The sequence below is a fragment of the Moschus berezovskii genome, chromosome 5 (genome assembly GCF_049115385.1).
Source record: "Moschus berezovskii isolate FMDL1 chromosome 5, NW_MosBer_1.0, whole genome shotgun sequence".
NCBI classification, from domain to species: Eukaryota; Metazoa; Chordata; class Mammalia; order Artiodactyla; family Moschidae; genus Moschus; species Moschus berezovskii.
The window spans coordinates 21917386-21944460 of NC_142464.1; the positions used below are offsets into that span (position 1 = coordinate 21917386).

General features: G+C 41.0%; 1 protein-coding gene and 1 pseudogene across 2 annotated transcripts in view; both read left to right on the forward strand.

Moving 5' to 3' along the window:
- Positions 1-27075, forward strand: part of ELOVL6 (ELOVL fatty acid elongase 6) — a 169228-nt gene that overhangs the window by 53786 nt on the left and 88367 nt on the right. The window lies entirely within an intron of this gene.
- Positions 827-26557, forward strand: LOC148777797 (large ribosomal subunit protein eL34 pseudogene; annotated as a pseudogene).

Here is a 27075-nt window from a genome sequence, read left to right on the forward strand (position 1 = left end):
ATGAGGTGGCCAAAGTATTGGAATTTCAGCTTTAACATCAGTCCTTCCAATGAACACCCAGGATTGATCTCTTTTAGAATGGACTGGTTGGATCTCCTTGCAGTCCAAGGGACTCTCAAGAGTCTTCTCCAACACCATAGTTCAAAAGCATCAATTCTTCGGCGATCAGCTTTCTTCACAGTCGAACTCTCACATCCATACATGACCACGGGAAAAACCATAGCCTTGACTAGACGGACCTTGGTTGGCAAAGTAATGTCTTTGCTTTTTAATATACTATCAAGGTTGGTCATAACTTTCCTTCCAAGGAGTAAGCGTCTTTTAATTTCATGGCTGCAATCAGCATCCGCAGTGATTTGGAGCCCCAAAAAATAAAGTCTGACACTGTTTCCACTGTTTTTCCATCTATTTCCCATGAAGTGATGGGACCAGATGCCATGATCTTTGTCTTCTGAATGTTGAGCTTCAAGCCAACCTTTTCACTCTCCTCTTTCACTTTCATCAAGAGGCTTTTGAGTTCCTCTTCACTTTCTGGCATAAGGGTGGTATCATCTGCAAATCTGAGGTTATTGATATTTCTCCTGGCAATCTTGATTCCAGCTTGTGCTTCTTCCAGCCCCGCATTCTTCATGATGTACTCTGCATATAAGTTAAATAAGCAAGGTGACAATATACAGCCTTGACGTACTCCTTTTCCTATTTGGAACCAGTCTTTTGTTCCATGTACAGTTCTGACTGTTGCTTCCTGACCTGCATACAGGTTTCTCAAGAGGCAGGTCAGGTGGTCTGGTATTCCCATCTCTTTCAGAATGTTCCACAGTTTATTGTGATCCACACAGTCAAAGGCTTTGGCATAGTCAATGAAGCAGAAATAGATGTTTTTCTGGAATTCTCTTGCTTTCTTCATGATCCAGCGGATGTTGGCAATTTGATCTCTGGTGCCTCTGCCTTTTCGAAAACCTGCTTGAACATCTGGGAGTTCACGGTTCACATATTGCTGAAGCCTGGCTTGGAGAATTTTGAGCATGACTTTACTAGCGTGTGAGATGAGTGCAATTGTGTGGTAGTTTGAGCATTCTTTGGCATTGCCTTTCTTTGGGATTGGAATGAAGACTGACCTCTTCCAGTCCTGTGGCCACTGCTGAGTTTTCCAAATCTGCTGGCATATTGAGTGCAGCACTTTCACAGCATCATCTTTCAAGATTTGAAATAGCTCAACTGTAATTCCATCAGCTCCACCAGCTTTGTTCGTAGTGATGCTTTCTAAGGCCCACTTGACTTCACATTCCAAGATGTCTGGCTCTAGGTCAGTGATCACGTTATCGTGACTATCTTGGTTGTGAACATCCTTTTTGTACAGTTCTTCTGTGTATTCTTGCCACTTCTTCTTAATATCTTCTGCTTCTGTTAGGTCCGTACCATTTCTGTCCTTTATCGAGCCCATCTTTGCATGAAATGGGCAGGAATCCCTTCAAAGAAATGGAGTAGTCATCATGGTCACCAAAAGAGTCCAAAATGCCGTACTTCGATGCAATCTTAAAAATGACAGAATGATTTCTGTTCGTTTCCAAGGCAAACCATTCAATATTACAGTAATCCAGGCCTATGCCCCAACCAGTAACGCTGAAGAAGCTAAAGTTGAACGGTTCTATGAAGAAATACAAGATCTTTTAGAACTAACACCCAAAAAGATGTACTTTTCATTATAGGGGACTGTAATGCAAAAGTAGGAAGTCAAGAAACACCTGGAGTAACAGGCAAATTTGGCTTTGGAGCACGAAATGAAGCAGGGCAAAGGCTAATAGAGTTTTGTCAAGAGAACACACTGGTCATAGCAAACACCCTCTTCCAACAATACAAGAGAAGACTCTACACATGGACATCACCAGATGGTCAACACCGAATTCAGATTGATTATATTCTTTGCAGCCAAAGATGGAGAAGCTCTATACAGTTAGCAAAAACAAGACCAGGAGCTGACAGTGGCTCAGATCATGAACTGCTTATTGCCAAATTCAGACTTAAATTGAAGAAAGTAGGGAAAACTACTAGACCATTCAGATATGACCTAAATCAAATCCCTTATGATTATACAGTGGAAGTGAGAAATAGATTTAAGGGACTAGATCTGATAGATAGAGTGCCTGCTGAACTATGGACAGAGGTTCGTGACATTGTACAGGAGACAGGGACCAAGACCATCCCCTTGAAAAGAAATGCAAAAAAGCAAAATGGCTGTCTGAGGAGGCCTCACAAATAGCTGTGAAAAGAAGAGAAGCGAAAAGCAAAGGAGAAAAGGAAAGATATAAGCATCTGAATGCAGAGTTCCGAAGAATTACTAGGAGAGATAAGATGCCTTCCTCAGTGGTCAATGCAAAGAAATAGAGGAAAACAACAGAATAGGAAAAACAAGAGATCTCTTCAAGAAGATTAGAGATTCCAAGGTAACATTTCATGCAAAGATGGGCTAGATAAAAGGACAGAAATGGTATGGACCTAACAGAAGCAAGAATGTGATTAGGAAGGTATTAAACTCTCTGAAGTCTATAGGGAACAAATTCATTTGTTAATTTTGATGTGCTTATTTCATGTTTTTCTATGTAGGTCTTTTCTAAGTGGAAATTATTCTATGTAGGCAGGTAAATGTCTAGTTTTAGGAAGACACTTTAACAGGGAGTTAACAGACAGTGGTCCCGATAAAATTCAAACCCATATCTGTTTCATTCCAAAATCTTTTTCTGTCTCTAATAGTTGTCTTTTTCTGTCTTGTCTTTGTCCTGATTTGTGATCACCCAGATGTCCATAGACTGATTCACCTCTTTTCTACAACCAAAGCAGAAGACTTTACTATGGTAAACTGCTCATCTTGGGAATGGCCTTGGTGACAGTTTTCTCATCAGCGTCATCAGGGTCTTGAGTAGGGGGTTTCCAGCCAGGATTCACCTTGCGGAGTGGGCATTGGGATTGAGTAGCTGGTAAACAATCCTTTTTTGATCAGTTTTGTCTTCTCTCTTTATTCTTCCTTATTTTGGGGGGGTGGGAGGTGCATTATTTCTCTACCTAGCTCTAAACTGAAATCTTTCCTTCTGAACCTACTTTGCAACTACTCTGCTGCTGCTGCTGCTGCTGCTAAGTCGCTTTAGTCATGTCAGACTGTGTGACCCCATAGACAGAAGCCCACCAGGCTCCCCCGTCCCTGGGATTCTCCAGGCAAGAACACTGCAGTGGGTTGCCATTTCCTTCTCCAATGCATGAAAGTGAAAAGTGAAAGTGAAGTCGCTCAGTCATGTCCGACTCTTAGCGACCCCATGGACTACAGCCTACCAGGCTCCTCCACCCATGGGATTTTCCAGGTAAGAGTACTAGAGTGGGTTGCCATTGCCTTCTCCATTGCAACTACTCTAGAAATACAAAACATGAAATCAGAGCTTGACATATTTTGACCTTATCCACAGATTCAGGAGTGCCATTAAAGAGTACTTGAACTAATGAAGTAATTGGGAGACTTGTATTATATCTTGTGTGAAAATAATATAACATTATTTCTGGAGAAAATATTTATTTTTTTATTATTTTTATTTTATTTCCAAAAAAAATTTTATGGAAAAAATGTAAAGGCAAATGGACAACAGCACTGGACTCTAGTTGGAAACACCCTGCACAGCTTCTCTCCGTCTCTCCCCTGTTCTGTCTGCCTGATCTGCGGCCCAAGCACACCTTTCCCTTCCACCTCAATAGCTCTCCTGCCTCATTTCCTCTCCAGCTGGCATGGACCTCTTACATTGTAACATGCTGGATACCAGCCTTCTAAGGATTTTAACACACTCCTGGGAGCCTGTGTTGAAAGTGAAGGAGCAAGTCAGACCAAAGAGACAGCAGTGACTGCCTGATGACAAAATAAGAAAGGTTTCAACAACCAATGGTTTCTGGCTTCTAAAGTTAGTTAGATCTTTTGAAGTGCTGGGATTTCCTTCTTTACCAATGTATTTCTTGGCAGATGTCCTCTTTGTAGTGATTACGGTTGCTGTATTTGGAATTAATTCTGTTCTTCAACACAAGGAGAATCTGCTTAACGACTTAGCTAGCCATTGTGTTTTTATTGGCAGTGGTCACTCCCATGTGACACCCAAGCAGGATGACACTAACTTGCATCCATCCTGGCTCACTGTATGTCATTAAGATCGTTTTTGCAGTCTGGGGATGGTGGAAGGCTGGAGAGAGCAGTGCACAGCTGACTGCCGAGGAAGGATCTCCCGAGTCATCTGTGCTCCAGTGGTGGTTATGCGGGTTCCTTGGGGGGGAGAGGGGTATTCGTATAATGTGTTCATATTTGTCATCAAAAATCTGGAAATGGACTAGTGATTTTGATGCCAGTATAATATTATAGGTATATACTGTAAACACAGTGCCAAGTTTACTGATTTGCAGTAGAAGATGGCTTTTCCAGTATTTAAAATGTTTATAACTACTCAATGTGGCTCTCCTTTTCTTGAGAAAAGAATTTTCATAAGAATTATGGGTTGGGGTGGAATCAAAATGCAGGGAACCCACCTAATTTTGTGGGTTATTTCACCTGTAATAGTAACTGACAAGACTGTGTGTTACTAGTATTCAGCACATCATGGAGCATGCCCCTATATGACAGATTAAGTATTTTGCTTTAAAATTGCTATGTCAGTCACTTGACAGATTTTTTTCAAGACCACTCTTCTTGTGTTATGAAAGTCACTTGTGTTCCTGTTGTCATTATTGTTTTCTCAATGGAAAGCTAAACCTTCTAATACAGTATTGTTCAAACTTTAGTGTGAATCCAAGTTGCCTGAAGAACTCTATTTCTGGAAGTCAGTCTGTGGAAATGCAGATTCTTAATCATAGATCGTGCTGGTGATGATGGTTGTCACTACCCTTTGAGTAGCAAAGTTCTTAGTCATCCTAAGAAATGCTGAGATTTCTTGGGATGGGTTATTTCTATACAACCTAGCGCTTCTCTACTGAACTTGGTTTGAATTTGCTCTATAAATGCAAAATATGAAACCAGAGCAAAAAAAACCTAAAAAACCCAGAGTGTGGCATTTTTTGACCTGCCATTAAAGAATAACTAATAATGAAAAACTTGTTTTATATAATACAAAATATTATTCAGCATAATTTATTATATTGTTTTATACTTATAGAACAAATTTATTTTAAGATAAATGAAAAACAGCACTGGAGTCTAGTTTGCATGAAAATCTCACTTCTATTTTTTTGAGCTAGCATTGAGGAGATATGCCATGTTTACTTAGGTCAAATGAGGCTGTTTGTTTTCTTTTTTAATGATGTATCCTCACCATATCCTAGGATTAGGTATTTGATGGCAAGCCACTCCAGTACTATTGCCTAGAAAATCCCATGGATGGAGGAGCCTGGTGGGCTGCAGTCCGTGGGGTGGCTAAGGGTCGGACACGACTGAGCGACTTCACTTTCACTTTTCACTTTCACACATTGGAGAAGGAAATGGCAACCCACTCCAGTGTTCTTGCCTGGAGAATCCCAGGGACGGGGGAGCCTGGTGGGCTTCCGTCTATGGGGTCACACAGAGTCGGACACGACTGAAGTGACTTAGCAGCAGCAGCAGCAGCAGCACACAATATTATGATTCAGTCTACAGTAACTATTGACTTGCTCGGTACATAGAACAGAGATTGGTTATTAGTTAGCTTTTACCTGGTAGATTCAAGAGCCTAGAAACTTGACAAAGGTATAAATCATTCTGTATAAGCTGAGGGGTGGAGGAGGGGAATGGGTATGAAGGAGAATCAGCAAGTCATAGTAGTATTTTTTAGAAGATTTAGCATTGATTTTTTTCCAAAAGGTAAAAATCACACTTTGAAGATACATTATACTGAAAAATGTGTATGCTGTAGCCCTGGTAATAACTAGAAAAAATGACAACACAGTAAAAAGCTCCTAGTCAAGTGATATGAAAAGGAATTAACTCAGGATGGCACACATAACTTAAAACTTCCGAATTGTCTGTTTCTGGAATTTTCTATTTAATATTTTTGTAAAATATTTATGTATTTTCATCACGGTTAACTGAAACTGATGAATGTGAAGGCCCAGGTAAGGGTTGGGGCACTCCTGTATTCTCACAGTGTACATGACAGAGGACTTTGTTAAAAAGAAAAACAAAAATATACAGACTTTTCCATTTTTTTCCCTGGAGGAGTGTAAAATTTGGAATGCAGCTAATACTCTTAAAACATACACACAGGAATCAAAACCTTTCTGATTGTTGAAGCCTAGTCCCAATGCTGTTAAACACAGGCCGGGAAATAGTAAGAAGAGGGTAACAGCAAGAAGAGCATGTGACAATTTCCAGCAGTATCCCCTACAATTTAATGGGTCTTATGAACTGAAGTGATGAGTGCCAAGCCCGTTTCCTCATCTGTAAACTGATATGATCACATCCCTGTGATGAATTAAGTGGTACCACTTTTCATATAGTGGTAAGTTTTTAAAAATATGACATCCATGCAAGAAATTTGCAGAAAATAGTTAAACTGACAGTTTGAACTATTTGTGTCCCACAACTTACTCTGGGGATGAAATTCTCCAGACTGAGTAAGCTACTTCCCAGGTGAGTGAGTAGAGCCAGCTCTAATAGTATGTCAAAGCCCACTAAAAAGTGTATTCCTCACTTGCCATAGTAGAAATAGTAACTCTGGGAAGGTGAAAATTTATTTTGTGACTAAGAAAAAGTTTTAAAACCTGTTAGTATGGAAATGGGAATACCTTTTTATAGAACTCAATCAGGAGGTATCCTTTTGCATATGAAAAATTCTATTTCTACTAGAGAAAAGAGTTGCTCATTTCAGAGTCAGTCATTTTGTGATATCTGTATGAAAAAGGCGGCATCCCACCAGTGAGGAAAAAGCAAAGTGCTTCTCTAATCTTTGGAGTTTAAAGAAGACCTCAGAGAGGGGACATGAGATATCTGCCATTATATAAATTCAGATCACGAGCAAATTTCCATTCAGTTAGTTTTATTGGGGAGAAGTGCTCTGCAGTGGTGGCCAGAAAATATCAAGTTTCCCTTTCAGTTGTCTGCCAGCTCCTCTGGACTATGGAACACGATGGGTATTGATTGGCATTTGATAAAAACTGGAAAGAGACCATAGTAATAAGTAGACAGACATGGATGGGTGACCATTGTGGCTTACAGGGTACTTTCCCACTGAAAAAAATGTGAGCCATTTGGGGGTATTCTGCAAGTTCAGAAATGGACAAAAGGAATATGATCAGAAGCGAAGGACCAGCTTACAGGAAAGTTGAGAAGTAAAGCTACTACAGTGGGGCTAAGCTATCTATATGGTGGTCACTCTGCTTTACTGTATCGTCTCTCACACCAGCTGACTTTCTCATATTTGTAAACATTTTACCTGAAATTCCAAGGTTGCAGAGAGTCGGACACGACTGAGCGACTGAACTGAACAAGGTTCTTTTACATTAACAAAACACGGATTCATACTAGTAGAATTTGAATAGTTCTAATCCCAGGGACAGGGGACCCTGGTGGGCTGCCGTCTGTGGGGTCGTGCAGAGTCAGACACCACTGAAGCGACTTAGCAGCAGCAGCAGCAAGAATCATAGTGACTCTCCAGATAAGGACCACTCCCCTCCATGTGGTTAATTATCAGTAACCTTCAGACTTCCCACTCCTTCTACTGTGATCATCTGATAGACCCTTTTCTGAGTTGGTGGCCCCAGGAAATGCTGTTTCTGAGGAACATTCTGAGGAAATGCTGTTTCCTCAGGTACACTGTGAGTATCCTTCAGATGTGCTGGGGCTGAATATTAGAGTTATCTGGGCAGCTTTTTAAAGATACCAGTGTCTCTTCAGTTCAATTCAGTTCAGTCGCTCAGTCGTGTCCGACTCTCCGCGACCCCATGAATCACAGCACGCCAGGCCTCCCTGTCCATCACCAACTCCCGGAGTTCACTCAAACTCATGTCCATCGAGTCGGTGATGGCATCCAGCCATTTCATTCTCTGTCGTCCCCTTCTCCTCCCGCCCCCCAACCTTTCCCAGCATCAGAGTCTTTTCCAGTGAGTCAACTTGTCTCATGAGGTGGCCAAAGTATTGCGGTTTGAGCTTTAGCATCAGTCCTTCCAATGAACACCCAGGATTGATCTCCTTTAGAATGGACTGGTTGGATCTCCTTGCAGTCCAAGGGACTCTCAAGAGTCTTCTCCAGCACCACAGTTCAAAAGCATCAATTTTTCGGCAATCAGCCTTCTTCACAGTCCAACTCTCACATCCATACATGACCACTGGAAAAACCATAGCCTTGACAAGACGGACCTTGGTTGGCAAAGTAATGTCTCTGCTTTTTAATATGCTATCTAGGCTGGTCATAACTTTCCTTCCAAGGAGTAAGCGTCTTTTAATTTCATGGCTGCAATCAGCATCTGCAGTGATTTTGGAGCCCAAAAAAATAAAGTCTGACACTGTTTCCACTGTTTTTCCATCTATTTCCCATGAAGTGATGGGACCAGATGCCATGATCTTTGTCTTCTGAATGTTGAGCTTCAAGCCAACCTTTTCACTCCCCTCTTTCACTTTCATCAAGAGGCTTTTGAGTTCCTCTTCACTTTCTGCCATGAGGGTGGTGTCATCTGCATATCTGAGGTTATTGATATTTCTCCCAGCAATCTTGATTCCAGCTTGTGCTTCTTCCAGCCCAGCATTCCTCATGATGTGCTCTGCATATAAGTTAAATAAGCTTACCCCTAGACAAATCAGATTCTCTAGGAGGCAGTTCTCAAATACTGTATTTTTTAAAGTTCTCTAGATGATTCTAGTGTGCTCCAGGGATTAGAACCATGCAGCTGTCAAGAATGAAACATGAGAACTATCATTCATTCATTTATACCTCAAGGTGAGTCAGCTTCCCCTGGACTGAGTGTTTTCAGAACAAAGAGGTATGAGAATGAGTGAATGAGAAACTGTAATAGTCATTGTGAGCCATTAAAAAAGCAAACATTTTAATAATCTGTAAATTTGGGGTAACAGATTTATTTAAGTCAATATTTTGTTAAAACTGTATGCTATTCAACTGGTAGCAAACCACTTGCAGAAAAACAGCCTAAGGCTTTGCCTTTTTCTTGGAGCCAAGAGCAGGGTATTGATATAATATGCTCTCAATAAGTTGTTAAATGTCCCTTTACCTGTTGTTTGTTAAGATCAGAATTAAAGGTTATCTAAGAAACATTAGAAAAACTAATCATTCTGGGAGAGTTTACTGTGGTGTTTTTATGATATCCAAGAGGTGACCTTTACACACAGTATTGTCTGTGTGTTGTTAAATCTTAGGCACTTCTTGAAGACCTCAGCATATTCATTAAGAAATATTACCCTTGGTTGCAATTAACAAGCAGTCACTGAAGGCACTTGGACAATAAGAACATGCGTATTATCATTCAGATATTGTCAAAACGTTGAGTATTCATTGACAGTCTTACAAATTCACAAAAATATTGTCTCTTGGTTACAAGTAAACAGTGCTTAGAACTGAAGGCAAAAAGTGATCCAAAACATTAAAAAGAACTAGACACTCAGCATCAACAAATCTCTTTAGCAGAGGAAGTGGTTGAGATTAGTCCTGATTTGATACTTGGGTGCACAAAAGCTTAGAAGTGAGGAGCATAAAGCAGCTGATCATTGCAATTGCAGAAATAAAGACAGTACAGGTTTCCTCTGGTCTTGTGAAAGTCACTCAGTCGTGTCCAACTCTTGCGACCCCATGGACTGTAGCCTGCAAGGTTCCTCTGTCCATGGGATTCTCCAGGCAAGAATACTGGAGTGGGTTGCCATTTCCTTCTCCAAAGGTGATCAGCTTAAGTCAGGTTTAAATCCCTTATGAGTTTACCAATGGCATTTTGTTGATGCTGATCACCACAGTTCTTACTCTGAACTACCATACTACAATGCCCTGTAATTTTTTTTTTTTTTTAAAGGAGGCGGGTGTTTAAAAATGGACTCATTTGTTGGTTTTTTAAGACAATTCCACATGTTACCAGTGGGCTAATGATGGAATTCAGCTTGCCACCCTCCTAGGCCACTCTTCAAAGCAAGCTGCTTTATAGAACTTTCCCAACTGTGTGAGAATTTTGGAGTTAACTAGCAACAAGCCTGAAAATTTGGTTACGTATATAAGTACGAAGCTGGTTCATCAAATCCCTGTTCTGGCCCTCAACCCAGTGCATTTCCACTAAGGCGTCATCTACCTCCTTCTGAACGTTTATCAGACACGGGGCTGCTGAAGGGCTCAGGAGCCTCGTGGTCCTGGGCTCCATTACTAGAGCCTGTACAACCTTCCAGAACCTCCATGTCCCCCTTTTCCTCACTCCTTTCATCCTCCATGGGTTCTGGGTTTTCCTCCTGGGAAAGCGAGTCCTGGCTGGGGCCATGGACCCCCCGCAGTGGCAGACTCGCCTTCTGGTGGAGCAGGGCCCCCCAGGGCACCATCCTGGCTACTGCCCGACTCTTTTGGGGAGACTTTTTCTCTTCCAAGCCTTCAATCACGTTATTGGGAGCCAGGGGCACTTCTCTCAGTTGTCCCAGTCTTTTTTCTTCCTCCTTAAGTGAATCCAGGAGTTTTCTATGGACGTTAGGAAAAGGCTGATTTCCTCCTTTACACAGGGAATTCATTTATGCTGGACCTTTAGATCAGCGAGCATTTTGTCAATCCATGTTGTCACAACCACGATGCCTTCCACTGTCTCAGGGCCCAGAGATGACGCTTTGAGTGCTAGTTCTTTCATCAAGACCCCAGGACTACAAACGTAATGGGCTTCCTTGGCTTCTCTAGTTTTCTTCGCTTACTGGGTGGTGATGGTACTGTTGCGTCATCATAAAAACTCCAAGCCAAAGTCCATCTCATTGTCTGACCCTGGCAGACCCTGTCCTGTGGTCTTATCTTCTTGTAAAAAGCAAAAGTGGGAGGAGACCCAACTTCTCCACCTTTCTGCGGAATGCACAGTCAAGTTTGGGACTTATGCCAAAGTGCCATGGGGAATAAAGGAGAAGCATTCACTGAGCGAAAGGGCAAGTGAGTTCAGCCCCATCCTTGGCAGCCCGGGACTCTGGAGTCACAGATGATTAACATATGCTTGGAGTAGAGGGATACCAAGCGAGTGGGGGTGACAGAACTACTCCGACCTTCCCCAACGATGCTTAATGTGACTAATTTAAGGGCAATTTAGGTAAGGTGTCGGAGAAGGCAATGGCAAGCCACTCCAGTACTCTTGCCTAGAAAATCCCATGGACAGAGGAGCCTGGTAGGCTGCAGTCCATGGGGTTGCTACGAGTCAGACATGACTGAGCAACTTCACTTTCACTTTTCACTTTCATGCATTGGAGAAGGAAATGGCAACCCACTCCAGTGTTCTTGCCTGGAGAATCCCAGGGACGGGGGAGTCTGGTGGGCTGCCGTCTATGGGGTCACACAGAGTCGGACACGACTGAAGTGACTCAGCAGGTAAGGTGTTCTGTCACAGAAGGGAAGGGGCAGGACAAAACCCTGTCAGACACTTAGATGTGACAGAACAGTTTGTAAGCCATGGAAAGTTGGGATTCTTTACTTTGAAAGTTCAGCCATGGTAAGATGGTTGCAGTTTTTAGAGATTATTTTTGCTGAAAAAGAGGAAGGGGGCTAGAGTTAACCTGAAAAAAAAAAAAAACTTAAGATGTAATTCACTTATACTTAAAAATTCCAAGTTAAAACACTGTTAATAGAAAGAGTTGGGCCAACTGTGGTGGTCCAGTGGTTAAGACTCTGCACTTCCACTGCAAGGGACTTGAGTTCTGTTCCCAGGTGTGGAATTAAGAGCCTGCATGCTGAGTGACACAGCCAAAAAAAAAAAACAATGAACAAGAAAAACAGAAAGAGTTGGGTCAACTATACAGCCATTCTCTTCTTTGCTTCCACATTGCCTCTAAAAAGAGATAAAAGAGTAGACATATAAAAGAAAAAGTCCAGATCCACCAGAGCAAAAGGAAGAATTTTTATGTGCATGGTTGTTCTCTAAAAACATATCTGTGAGCCAAAAAAAAAGAGAGTCATCTTTGACGGCAAAAATACTTTGGAAAGAAGACTGATTTAAATAAGGGAAAGTGTTACTGAAGTCACCATGATTACCTACGCTGTCTGCCCATCTCTGAAAAGTAAAATATTGACATTCCAGGGCCCCAAGGGGATAAAAATGCATATTCAACTCTTATTTAAATGAAAATACATAGGCTCAGGTCCAGGGAACATTCTTGAATTTGATGTTTTTCTTTAAGCTTCCAAAATCAACCAGCTGAAATTCTTAAAACCGGGCTTTCCTAAAAGCAAAAAGAATTTTTTCATTTTGCTGTTTATTTCCTTAATTTAAAAAATACACACAAAAAGCAAGTCCCTATTATCTCACTCCCTGTCCTCCCACCTTGAGATATACTACTTTTCTTCTAGAACACTTAGATATGTATCTGTCTATTTTTGTATCTATATTGGTATCTAAAATGATTTATCTTGATGTAAACCTTCATTAAAAAGATGGAAATCTGTGTCCTTGGTCTAGGTAGTCTTTTGATATATTTTTAGCTTTATATGCTTAATCAGGGATAGTTTCTGGATTACAAGGCAGTTGAAAGTGAAAGTGATAGTTGCTTCGGTCATGTCCAACTCTTTGCAACCCCATGGATGTAGCCCACCATGGGATTCACCAGTTAAGAATACTGGAGTGGGTTGCCATACCCTCCGCCAGGGAATCTTCCCCCCCAGGGATTGAACCTGCATCTCTTACATCTCCTGCTTTGACAGCTGGGTTCTTCACCACTTGTGCCACCTGGAAAGCCACAAGGCAGTTAAGTGTAGTCAATTGAAGGTAAGTACGGTAGCCGATGCCTTGAGTCAGTTAAAAGACTGCGAAGCCTGACAGGCTACATTCAGAGTGGAACAGTATTGAGTGACTAAGCACACACAAAGCAGTTTAGGACTCCAGCCTGATCTCAATCCTTTCCTAACTGCCTGGTCCTACCCACACAATGACCGTTTCTGAGCCCCTTACACAAACAAAACTCTAGAGTTGAGACTTTTCAGCATGCGTTTCTTTCTACCTTGAATGTTCTTCCCTGCTTCTCAAGGCCAGCTCTTTCTCATTTTTGTGATCTCAATTTACGTGCCACCTCTAATGAGATATTCTCATTCTCCATCTAAAAGAGCTTCCCACCCTCAAACACTGTCTTTCCCAGATATCTTTTGTGGGCCCCCTCTGGCAGTCCAGCGGTTAAGACTGCATTGCCACTGCAGGGCACATGAGTTCATCCCTGGTCGGTGAAATAGGATCCTGCATGCTTCCAAGTGTGGCCAAAAAAATAAAGCAACTCCTACTACTCTCATTTTTTTTTCAAAATGCACCATACCGGGTTATTTTTGTCTATCTGTTGATTAACGTCTCTCCCCTATTCAACAGAATGCAGTGCCCATCTTTTTTCACTACTGTGTATCCAGCACTTAACATAGAGTCTGGCAGAGCATAGGTGTTCAGTACATATTTGGGGAATTAATGATCCGTAGATCTATCATTATATATTATCATTAGCACAAATCCACAAACATAAAACTAGCTTGCTTTACAACTGTGAGGTAGTAAATAGGTTAGTGTTAGATTGCTTTTTATTAGTCATGTTTTACCAAATTAAAAGTTGCTAGTAAATTTCTAGTAGTAGCTTTGTCAGTAGTAAATTACAGAGCATGCCATGTTACTAAAGTGGGTTACTATTCTTGAGAAACCCAGCAGCAAGGGATAAGAACCTCCCTGCACAATTTTATAATGACTTGGCAGAAGCTGTGGGATGGAGGAAAGAATTGTACTTTTTCTAATCATAGATCTTCTATTTCTTAGTCATTAATTAGTAACTTTTTTTTTAAATCCTCCATTTTCTTACCTATAAAAGGAAAATAATTTGGTCTCATAGGAATAAGATAGGTGATAACATATGATTAAAACCTGCCATAATATATAAGTGAAGCTGAAAGTCTTATTATTTTGAAATTAATGAAAAGGGGAACACATGCAGCTGACTGCCTGGGAATTCCAGACATGTGTGAGCCCACTGCCAACTGTGTTAGTTCCACAAATTTGTTTTTGTCTCAGAGTGGGTTGCTGAGGAGTCTATGTAATGTTAGTAGAAGTGTTTTGTGAATTGCAAAGTGCCAAATGAATTTTTGGTCACTTTATTATTATATGGTTAAAAAAATAGATTATATTAATAAGAGAAATCGATTAATAGTGACTCTTAGTTTTTACCTTTCAAATTTAGATAGATTTACTAGAAGCATGGGCTTCCCTGGTAGCTCTGCTGGTAAAGAATCTGCAATGCCGGAGACCCTGATTCGATCCCTGGGTTGGGAAGATCTCCTGAAGGAGGGCATGGCAGCCCACTCTAGTATTCTTGCCTAGAGAATCCCCATGGACAGAGGAGCCAGGTAGGCTACAGTCTGTGGGGTCACAAAGAGTCAGACACGACTGAGCGACTAAGCACAGCACTAGAAGCATCAGCTTAACTGACTCCAGGATAGTCAAAATAACTTGTAAAACCTGGTCAATGGTAACGTTTCTTCGTGTTATCAAGCAGGACCCTATAGGGCCTTCTCGGGACAGACTTCCTCCCCCATACCCTCTGCTTCAGCTCCTCTCAGAGGTGCTTAGATAACACCATCTGACGCACATCAGAGGCTAAAACTGCCACCAAGTAGTAGAAAGAAATTAACTACTTAATGACCGTGAGCATGCAGTCCCAAGACCTCCTGGCACCTAAGACTCATCAAGTCCTGTGACGCCACCCTATTACCTCACCATCCACCAAACAGAGAATTGTGCCTGAGCTGATCGCTTGCCCTGGGACACCCCTCTCTCACTTTGCCTTTAGAAGTGCTTTGCTGAAACCCACGGGGAGCCCAGGCTTTTTGAGCGCTGGCTGCCCTGGACTCCTCGTCTGGTACCTGACATAAACTGCCCTTTTCTTCACAACAACCTGGTGTTGGTACATTGTACTGTGCATGGGCAAGTGGACCCAAGTTCAGTTCAGTAACAACAGTGAAAATGTCCTCCTCTCCAGGGAGTGGAAGGTGAGTGTGTTTGCTCCATTTCAGATTGACTTTGCCCTCTGCTTTCCAATGTACCGCCAAAGAAATCAGTCACAATGCTAAACTTTTTAAGAGGAGGAAGCCATAAAGTGCAAGATCACTAAAGGCAGCCAGCCAGTGCCAGGTTTATACTCAACCAAGGTAGATTTTATACAATCTCAGAGTTAAGGAACCTCTGAAATCTAGTGCTGGAAGGAACTAAAATGTACTTATATTAACCCCAAAGTTCTCTTGATTTCCAGTCATCTAAGGAAACCAAAGAAACCAGTTTTATTGTATTTCTTGGCCTTTATATAATGCCAGACCATAAGATTTCCAAAGGTGCCATTTTCCCTACCAGACTTTGACCTGTGTCCTCGGGCTTTCAGCCAAGAAGAAGTAAAGAGCATAATTCTAAGTTTATGTGAATTTCACAGCTCTTTAAATGACAACCCCAGAAGACTGGATGTTTCTGTGATAAGGTTTTTTTTTTTTTCTCAGACCTCTTTTTCGTCTTCCTTCCTACCTTTTCCTTTACTGAAATAATCATAGGCTTTACTCTTGCTAAAGTACAGATGATGTATGTGTTCTTATTTTCTAAAGGTATAAAAATAGGGTTTCTAACAGGGAGGCCTGGCGTGCTGTGATTCATGGGTTCGCGGAGAGTCGGACACGACTGAGCGACTGAACTGAAATGAACTACTTGTTTTAGAGACTTAGAGGTTAAGTTTGCAGAGTCATTTTAAAAAGTGGACGCCCTTCCAGGAATGGTGTTTAGAGGTGTTCAGCATGGTGGTCCCGAGCTTGACTCACCATCGCAGGCTCTCCTGAAATACAACCTCTAATAAAACTAGGTGGTATTGAACCCCTGGTAGTAGAATTACTTGCTTCTATACCGAGAGGATTGGGGAAAGCACCAAAATCTGTATATGTTGTGTGCTGAGAAGTTCATGCTGTGAGACCTGACATTCTTGAGAGGTTACCTAGAATGAAAAAACATGTCAGCAGGGCCTGTGGTGGGTCCATTTGTGCTAAATGGGTCTGTGACTGGGTCGGGCTCACTCTCCTTAAGGAGGAACAGAAAATCCTGGTCAGAATATGAAAGGCACAAGCACAGAGTCAGAAAGTTTTTTTAAAAAAGGTTTTTAGTAATTAAAAAACCTGAAAGACTTGTTTTATTTTAAAAGAAAAAAGAACGAAACTAAAGCACTATGCTAAATAACTATGAGATGAAGTTTAACTCTTTCCTGTCTTCTTCTTCTGCAATACCAAGAGTCTTTTGGGAGATAAGGACTTCTCAGAAGAGGACTTTGCTCCCCAGGCAGACATTGGTAAGATGGAGTTAAGTCAGGGTTCAACAGAGAAATGCTCAGGATGGGGTGGTGTTGCTGCAGTGCCTTTTCTTCCTGTCCCCACTTTCATCTCAGACTCCTTCCTTCTGAAGCATGTCACTTCACCTCTTTTAGCTGTTTGCCCACGTGAGGTTTCCCCCAGTGCTTTGCATATGAATCCAATTTCCATTCACATCTACGAAGTGCAACATTTGTAAGGAAATGGAAGTGCTTTTGTTATGCTTTCAGTGTAGGATGATGCTGCCTTGAGGTTTATCTTTCCAGTACCTGGCACCCAGGGGACTTCAGTAAATATTTGAAGAAATGAATGATCCATGCACAGAGGAGGCAAGCCTTTGGAACACTCTTTATCAGCACTTATCTGTCTTGATTGCTCCGGGACACCTGACCCTCTCTGCTGTGACCTTTTATCCATGATACTCCTAGGTTTTCTTCTTACCTTTTGATTGTCTCTTGTCCTTTCCTACTTGTTTCCTTTCATCTCCCCCTTAAATGGTGACACTTCCCTCCTAGTTGGAGAAGAAAATGGCAACCCACTCCAGTATTCTTGCCTGGAGAATCCCATGGACAGAGGAGCCTGGCAGACTACAGTCCACGGGGTCGCAAAGAGTTGAACACGACTGAGCAACCATCACTCCCTCCTTCCGTCCCAGTTAGGCTCTACCTTGATTTTCAGGACATTCCCCCTGGATGATCTCATCCAGTTTTGTGACTTCAGCCATCACCACGCAGACGTGGATGGCTTCCAAATAGATACCAGACCAGCCCAGACATTTCTAAGTCCCACACCCTGTGGGTCTCTTTTAATCTCTACCAGCAAGTCACACAATCTTATTAACTCTCTTTCTTAGTAAATATTAAAATGTCACTTCTTTACTCCCCACCCACAAAACTCACAGCAGCTACCAAGTCACACAAACCAGAAACCTAAGAGCCATCACCTAACCTCTTTTTTGCCTTTCTCCCCACATTAGATTAGTTGCTAAGGGCTTCCCAAGTGGCGCTAGTGGTAAGAAAAAATCTGCCTGCCAATGTAGGAGACGCTAGAGACACGGGCTCGATCCTTGGGCTGGAGTGATCTTCTGGAAAAGGAAATGGCAACCCGCTCCGGTATTCTGGCCTGGAAAATTCCATGGACAGAGGAGCCTGGCAGGCTGCAGTCCATGGGGTTGCAAAGAGTTGAACACGAGTGACTAAGCACAGCCACGTTAGGACCTATCTGTTCTACCTCGCCTACTGAATTCACTTCAGTCCACATGGGGAATGATTACTCTGGGTTCAGTCCAGTTCAGTTCAGTCGCTCAGTCATGTCCGACTCTTTGCGACCCCATGAATCACAGCACGCCAGGCCTCCCTGTCCATCACCAACTCCCGGAGTTCACTCAAACTCATGTCCATCGAGTCAGTGATGCCATCCAGCCATCTCATCCTCTGTCGTCCCCGTCTCCTCCCACCCCCAATCCCTCCCAGCATCAGGGTCTTTTCCAGTGAGTCAACTCTTCTCATGAGGTGGCCAAAGTATCCGAATGGCATGCACCTGCCTTCACCAGTCCGGCTTCTTCTCTTGAGAACTGCAGTCCCCTGGCCTCCATCAGGTTGCATTCCTCTCAGGTGCCCTCTGTGTGACTATGGCCTGCAAGCTTTCTAAAAATTGAATTTAACTCTGCCCCTCATGCCTCAACCCTCAGCTACCTCCTGTGCCTTCAAACGTTCAACCAAGTCCCACATAGAAAAGTCATTCAGGACACCGCGTCCCAGCCCCGCCACCTCACTGCCGCCTCCTCGGGGTGTCCCGGTGAGGCCAGACTCCTGCTTCAGTTTCCCACAAGCCTGGCTCGGTGCTGGTCCTTGCCGCGCTTCCTTCTGCCTGCGCGCTTCCCTCGCATTCTTTGGTGCTCCACTCTTTCAAAACTAGTTCATTTCACAAGGGAGCTTAGTCTCACTTCTACACCCAGTTTGATGCCTTCACTCCTCTCTGAATACTTTGAAGGCATTGGAAAATTGTTGTTTCTTTGTGTCTCTCACTAGCCTGAACAGTCTGAGCTTTGTATCTCTGGCATCTAGAAGCACACAGACCAGCGTTTCTGTCCACAGGCGTTCCTGGGTCAGATTCATTTAGCCATTGTCAACATTCATGTTGTTGGTCTCTCCTCTCCCCCATAGGACCCAGAGAGTGAGAATTTCTCTGTGTGTTTGGTTTTTTTTTTTAACAGATTCTCCAGATAATTTTTATGAATATATGTATTCAACAAATATTTTTAAATAAATCAGCCTGTGCCTTTGAGCTTATATTTTACTAGTTCACATACACTGTAGTAACTTCGATTTGTTGCTGATCATTCTATAAATACTCTTCGTGTTTCTAAAAATCCATTTAATTTCTTAGAGAAAAGTTTACCTCTGCCTCATAAAATGAACTGGGGGTTTGAAAGTCCTGTGGTCAGTTCTAATCAGTTTAACGAATAATTTGAACAGTTCAAATGAAATAATCCACACAACTAGATTTAAGCAGGCCAGATGACTCTTCTTGTTAATTATTTAAGCACTTGGTCTCACCTCTCTGAAACTCAGTTTCTCCCTGTGCAAATTCAAATTCCTGGACATAGCTCCAGATGGCTTATAGAAATTTGAAAATCATTGTGGCAGACCCTTTATGCATTCCATCATTTTGAGTTCAATGTCCAGGTGTAGCCCCTACACATAGGATAGTATTAATGCTTAGGAAGCTCCCTTAACTGAAATTTTTGTTATATGCAAAGAAAACTAAAAAACAGTGCAGCCAGAACTTCTATATGAGTGGGAGTGAGAAGTCTCTTGTGATGTTTAAACTCACATATTATTTCCTTGAACAGAAAAATGTACTTACCAATGTTTATTCCATTTAAATGCCAGTATAAATACATACATCAAAAGTATAACTTTGCTGTCTTTGGTATCCTATAAAGATTTATCATCATGGGCTTATAAACTGGTCTGAAGATCCTGGAGTCTGCCAGACAGGTTGCACAACAGCCAGTAGCTGTTGCGAACTTTAGCTCACATGTTTGTGCAAAGAGAACCATCCAGTCCCTGGTGGCTAATGCTTTTGGCTGGTTTGCACAGTGCTTACTATTGCATAACTTTAATTTGCCCCAAATTGTCCATTTGGTTCTTGATTATTTAGAAAGTTATATCCTTGGGCCAGTGTGTCTCTTCTGCTTTAGCATTCAGGGCTCAGTCATTTTTAATACTTGACCAATCAAGCTCAACTAAGTGAAGGTAATTGTGGCCAAAATGCCTTGGCAGGATGTAGAGAGTTTGGGGGTTTTGTTTCCCTGCTGTTTTTTGGTAACAACATAGTAGATCAGGTAGCCCAGCATTTTTTCTATAAGGAGGCTCTACAAATGTCACTATATAAACATTTATGTTTTGGAGGTAACCGCTTGCTTGTTCCCAGCCAATGTCATCAACTTGCCACAGAATTCCATATATGTCAGTAACAAAGAGAAGTTTGAATAGAAATTCAGGGTTTAAGAGTATGTTGGAAACTAACAGAAAAATCAACAAATAGAACCTTAATTAAGTACAGAGATTTCCTTGTTTCATTCAACAGAAGTCCAGAGCACACAATCCAGAGTTGATAAAGCAGCCCAGTGATGCCATCTGAAAACCAAGGTTATCTCACCTTTCTGTGCTGCTAGCTTTCCCTCCCACAGCTACAAGATGGCTGCAACCAGGCATCTGCTCTGTGACAAGGCAGGAAAGAAGTGCACAGCAGCAAAACTCTGAAGGGGCATGTCAGCTTAAGCAAGAAACCCAGAAGTCCCATCTGACCACTTTCTACTTTTTTGCGTCATTGCCAGAACTCCATCACGTGACTAGCCCTAGACCATGTGCTGGAAGGGAGCCAGGGAGAAGGGCATTGTGATCGGCAGCTCAGTCATACCGCCATCCTCAGACAACCTCTGTAAGGATGCAGCCCACTGAAATTAGGGTTCTGATCAGAGGCCATCTGTGGAGCACATCACTCACTATTATGTTTGCCCTGGTGTTGGGGCGTCTCTTGAGAGATTAGGGACTTTGCAGGAAATAACACTGGGGACACTCTCTTCTCAGCTGGCGAGAAGCTAGAGCAATCCAGTATAGATGTGCCTCACTTGAGAAAATATATAATACAATAACAAGATTTGATCTTTATAAGTAATCATTCAGTTTCTCTTCAGTAGGGAAGCTCCCCAAAGTTTCTCAAAATAGTTTAAAATAATTTATACAATTGTATATAATTATACAATTGTACAATTAAATAATTTTCTGGGGAATCTGTTGTTTAAAGCAAGATAAACTTGTACTTTAAAAAGGTTTATTTTACTTTTGAGACAAATTCATAACAAAATCTTGGTAATCGGTCACCTATGTATTAGATCTTCATAAGTGTGTTCCACATGAACTTAGAACTTTGCAAGTTCTGCCTCATTGGTTAGGAAAATGGGTGAATGTTTTCTTAGTCCTGACGTCATTGTACATCATTGTTTGACACATTCTAGGAAGGAGCATAATTTTATAGCCAAGATCATGATAAGCACCAAAACCATGAGGGAATAATATAGTTTGCTGTGTTCCCTATATTCATAGAGGGGTAGAGTGAAAATAATTTGCAGAAGTCACTTGACTAACCTCATACACCCTTCCTTACACATTAGACCGTATGATCTGTTCCTATGAAATGACTCCCCAAGTTGGCGTGTTCAATCTGGAGGCTTCCTAAAACCATACCGCACTCTCCTCCCTTATCCTCAGCTCCAGGACCTGCCCTTATCTAAAACCTGTGCCACTCATTCAAGCCCTACTCAAGCTCCTGCCTTCACCTTATCAGTGAGCAATCTTTACCTATCACAAATAAGAGCATATTGACTTCATTTATTTAAAGTCTTCAGTGGCTTCCTATTGCTCTTAGGATTAAAAAGAAAAATTTTAACATAATCCATAAGAGCCCTCATACTCTTGCTTCTACCTATTTCTTGGGCCGTCAGCTCAAAACTCTCAAAACCTTCTCTTGGAATTTGAAGATCAAGGCCACTAAATTTCTTATAGTTGCTTGAATGTGGTTTCTCTCTCTGCCCATGCTATTACCACTCACTCACTCATTTGGTCTAAATATGGGTTAAAGAACATCAGTTTTTTTTTAATTGGGGTATAATTGCTTTACAATGTTGTATTAGTTTCTAACTCGAAATGAATCAGCTACATGTATCTCTTCCTCTTGAGCCTCCCTTCCACGGCACCCACCCACCTAGGTCATCACAGAGCTTGGGGCTGAGCTTCTGTGCTGTAGAGAGGGTTCCTACTAGCTATTTTATGCATCAGTTCAGTTCAGTCGCTCAGTCATGTCCGACTCTTTGCGACCCCATGAATCACAGCATGCCAGGCCTCCCTGTCCATCACCAACTCCCTCAGTTCACTCAGACTCATGTCCATCGAGTCGGTGATGCCATCCAGCCATCTCATTCTCTGTCGTCCCCTTCTCCTCCCGCCCCCAACCTTTCCCAGCATCAGAGTCTTTTCCAGTGAGTCAACTCGTCGCATGAGGTGGCCAAAGTATTGGAGTTTCAGCTTCAGCATCAGTCCCTCCAATGTAGCATATATATGTCAATCCTAATCTCGCAATTCATCCCCTCCTTCCCTTCCCCGTGTCTGTTCTCCGTGTCTGTGTCTTTATTCCTGCCCTTCTAATAGGCTCATCTGTCCCATTTTTCTTGATTCTATATATATGCGTTACTATATTTGTTTTTCTCTTTCTGTCTTACTTCACTGTGTATGACAGACTTCAGGTTCATCCACACTTCTCCAGATGACCCAGTTTCATCCCTTTTAATGGCTGAGTAATATTCCACTGTACATATGTATGACATCTTTATCTATTCATCTGTTCTTGGGCATTCAGACTGTTTCCATGTTCTGGCTATTGTACACAGTGCTTCAGTGAACACTGGGTACATGTGTCTTTCTGAGTTATGGTTTTCTCAGGTTATATGCCCATTTGTGGGATTGCTGGGTCATATGGTAGTTCCATTTTTTTTTTAAGAAATTTCCATACTGTTCTCCATAGTGCCTGTATCAATTTACCTTCCAACCAACAGTGGCAGGAGGGTTCTGTTTTCTCCTCACCTGTTACTGGAGTGTTTCCTTATTATCTGTTCCTCCACTTTCCTGTTAACTTGTCTATTACCCCCAAAAAGCTTTAAAGTGTCCAAGGGATCAGGGAGTGTGTCTGTTTTGTCAACCCTTCTCAATGCCTTGAACATAATCAACTCTTCTCAATGCCTTGCATATAGTCAGCACTTAATAAATATTTTTTGAATTGCAATATGAAAGAATGAATGAATCAGAACTCTCCATACTCTTGGCCCAAATAAACTCTTAGCAGTACAAATTCAGCAAAATTTGGTTCTGTAAGCCAAAAGACTTTGTAAATTTATATTAACTCGGGGATAAGTATCTTTGATCTATGTTATTAGACTAAATTATCCTCCTCCATGGAATTGCTTAAAAAGTATATCTTTCAACTGAAGTAGCCCATTATCTGTGAAGAAAATTTCCTATGTTTCAGTTATCTGTCTAAAGGCCAAAGAATGAGACTAATGTGTGTGTTAAATTGTCACATAAATGAGAAGCTTAGTGAGATGTAGACTTACCTTCTCATCATCAGAGTCCTAGGGCAGCTGCAGTGCAATGTCCTATCTCTATTGTCAATGTGGAGTACAAGAGATTGTATGCCACTCTTCTTTCTTTGGGTCTTCCCTGGTGGCTCAGTGGTAAAGAAATCTGCCTGCCAAGTCAGGAGACCTGGGTTCGGTCCCTGGGTCAGGAAGATCCTCTGGAGAAGGGAATGACAACCCACTCCAGTATTCTTGCCTAGGAAATCCCATGGACCAGGGAGCCTGGCAGGCTACCATCCATGGGGTCACAAAGAGTCGGACATGACTGAGCAACTCAACAACAACAACTTCCTTTCTTTTTGTTTTCCTCTCTTTTGTCAAGGTCTTTGCTCTTTGCAATGCACTGATTTTTTTCTTTTTTTTGTAAATATGGTATTAGTCAGAAGTTTTTAATTTGATTGTAGGATATAATTGATTTTGCTGTGCATTACAGTTGTGTTATATTTGAGGTAGGAAATCAAAGAACCAGGATGGATGATCTTGGCCAAAGACAGGAAGCTCAGTTTGATCCTGATGTGGGTCGATCAAGCTCAAGTCTAAACGTCTCCTAAGAGATGTACTGAAGTGCAGACGTTTAGGATTACTTTTTTTTCTTAGTCTGTTCAGGCTGCTATAACACAGTACCATAGACTGAGTTGCTTAAGCAACAAAGTTTTCTCACAATTCTGGAGACTGAAAAGTTCACGATCAAGACAGCAGCAGATTCCGCATCTGGAAAGGTCCTGCTCCTTAGATGGCCATCTTCTCTCTGCAACCTCGTGTGGAACTTTCTTTTATAAGGACACCAATTCCATTCAGGTGATCTCTGCTGTCTCCCAAAGGCGCCGTCTCCTACCACTGTCACACTGGAGGTTAGGATTTCGACACAGATTTTAAAGGGAACACAGAGATTTGGACCATAGAACTCTCTAGATTCATGTCCAGGTCTGGGAAGGGAGAATCTGCCACTGTAACCAGCACCCAGAGGCTCTGATGCAAGTAGTCAATGGACCGCGTTGAGAAACACTGAGGATTTGCTAGGAAAAGGTGCATAGTTAGAAAATGTGCACTTGTATATAGATGTTAGAAGACCAGCACCGCCCCCTCCAGATCTGCTTAAATTCTTTCCATATTATCAGGGATCAAGTTAGAAGGTGGGAGAAAATTGGCTTCTAATCCCTCATCACCTTCCATAGAAACACTTGTTCCACAGGCCGCCTGAGCTACCGAAGGGACAACATTGAGCCACTGGTTTGCCATTACTGGAAATGCCAGGCCTTCCTCCAACTCAGACTAGGACCTGACATTTTTTGTTGAAGACCTTCACTTCTTGCCAGTTTTCCTCAATTCTCACTCCCAATCTCTAGCTCTCTTATCTCACTCAAAACTTATAAAATATATCCTGTTTTAAAATACATCTTGCAAAACGTAAGTAGAAAATAAGTTACCCCTAAACCTACCGTCTCAATGTTTCTTTTTAATAAAGAGTAAATAAAGAAAATTAACGTATATCCACTCTTTTCTTTATATATATTAATATAGTTTTAGCCTTTCATTTCACAAGCAGCAATCTGAGTTCTGTAAGGATAATCTTTTGTGACATTAGAAAGAATGAACTTGGCAAATACAGAATTTTTTTAAAAGTAAGCTATTAGTTTTTGGCTTTTAGAGAAACAACTAGCCCTTATATTTGAAGTATTATGATGACTTCCTAAAATTTGGATTAGGTTATAGTTATATTGTGTTATTACTTGGTTGAAAATTTAAAACCACCAACAGCAGCAGCAGCAACTCATTTAAGTGCTAGAATGAAAAGCCTAAATTTTTTAAAAAATGGAAATAGTTGCTATGGAATATTTTAAAAGAAATTCACTTAGTTCCCTTTTTTAGTTTTAAAGTCATATTGTACTCATTTGCCACTTTTTCTGAAGTTTTGATTTCTCCATTACCATTGGGCTTTGCTTCTTAAAGGACATTTAGAAAAATATACATTAAAAAGTCACTTCTGTCCTACACCCCCCCCCCCCAACCTCGTTGAGTCAGGAACAAAACTGAAAACTTATTTCCTTGTCCTTGTCAGGAATTATTACCCCTTTTTTTGCTACTTGGACCTAAAGCCATTTTGCCAGTGAAGCAGAATTAATGTGCTCACAGAAAATCAAATTCTGTCTCTAGTTGGGAAATAATCTTGGCAATTTTTTTTTTAAGAACCAGGCTTTGCTTTTGTATATTCAGGTTTGGGTTTGCAGGAAGAAATCCTGAAAGAATAATATACATCTTATTTATAAGAAAGATTAAATAAATTCATCTCTACTGTCAAGCTGCTTTAGATCTGTCCTAAGATTCTACCATGGTACCTCATAATCTTTTGTCTACAGACTACCTTAATTTACAAGAATTCAGAAACTTAAAAGTTTAGGGATTTCTTAGGAACTCAGATTTTCAGTTATAATTATCCCCTAAATATTATTTACTTATATAAATTAATAACTTTCTTTACCATAGTCGAAATACTTTTATGCTTGTTCTTTCTGAATGATATTTATGACTGTGCAAACATAGCTATATTTACAAGAAAAGTTACTGAAAGAAGCAGAATTACTTTTTCAGATACACACTTAGAGACACATGCCCAAAGGATATACCACTATACTGAAATTTCCAAAGGCAAAACTGGCAGAATCTGGTAAAAGTAAACATTGAAGATAGATCTTGCCCTGTTTTTTTCCTGAGCCTTATACAGCTTTTCCCAGAGTGGTTCACTTCCTTTCTATACTTTTTTTGCTCAAATTCACCTTCTCAATGTGTCTGCCCTGGCAACCCTATTTAAACTGTGGTCTGCCCCTCATTTCCTGCCTTGTTTTTCCTACATACTGCTTTTACTTTCTCTTCTTTCCACCATATCTTCTAACATACTTTATTCTTTATTTCTTTTATAAAAACTTATTTATTTACTCATCTATTTGACTGTACCAAGTCTTACTTGTCACACATGGGATCTTCCATGGGACCAAGGGACTGTTAAATCTGTATGATTTAATGTTTATGTTTCCTTAGATATACTCTTGTACGTGTGTCCTCAATAATTTTTTTTTTTAATATCTTTCATTTTATTTTTATTTATTTTTTTTTAAATGAGGCTTTTAATTAATGTTTGACAGAGCTGATTCAAGTTGAACAGACTAAATTTCTTTAAACAAACTTACTTATACTCCAGAGTCCTTTAAAAACTTAATAGCATTTATACATTGAAGGTATTTGATTTTCTTGTAACTAGCACTTCAAATGCAACAAGCATTTGAAGCAACAAGCATCTGACCCAACAAGTAAAACTTTCTACAGTTCATAACTTTTATAAATAAAATAATTTAAATGTACAGTGAATAAGTTCTCTGAAATATTTCAGTATTTCTGCAGGTTTAGTAACATCATAAAATACATTTCAACTAAAATTCACAAATCTAAAAACCTGTTAGGCATTTCTATGCGTTTTAAGTTGGAAATGAAGACCAATGTTACATCGTAATATGCCAATTACAAATAGTACTTCAAATAGCAAATACTATAGTTTGTCCCAAACTTTAAAAACTATTCATGAACTCAACACTGAACTATTGATGGCTATGAGAATTGTTTCCTAGCCTTTTTGAAAATTTCAACCCATTTACGTTTAAGGTAATTATTGATAAGTACGATCCCGTAGCCATTTTCTTTATTGCTTTGGGTTCAAGTTTATACACTCTTTCTGTGTTTCCTGTCTATAGAAGATCCTTTAGCATTTGTTGGAGAGCTGGTTTGGTGATGCTGAATTCCCTCAGCTTTTGCTTGTCTGTAAAGCTTTTGATTTCTCCTTCATATTTGAATGAGATCCTTGCTGGGTACAGTAATCTG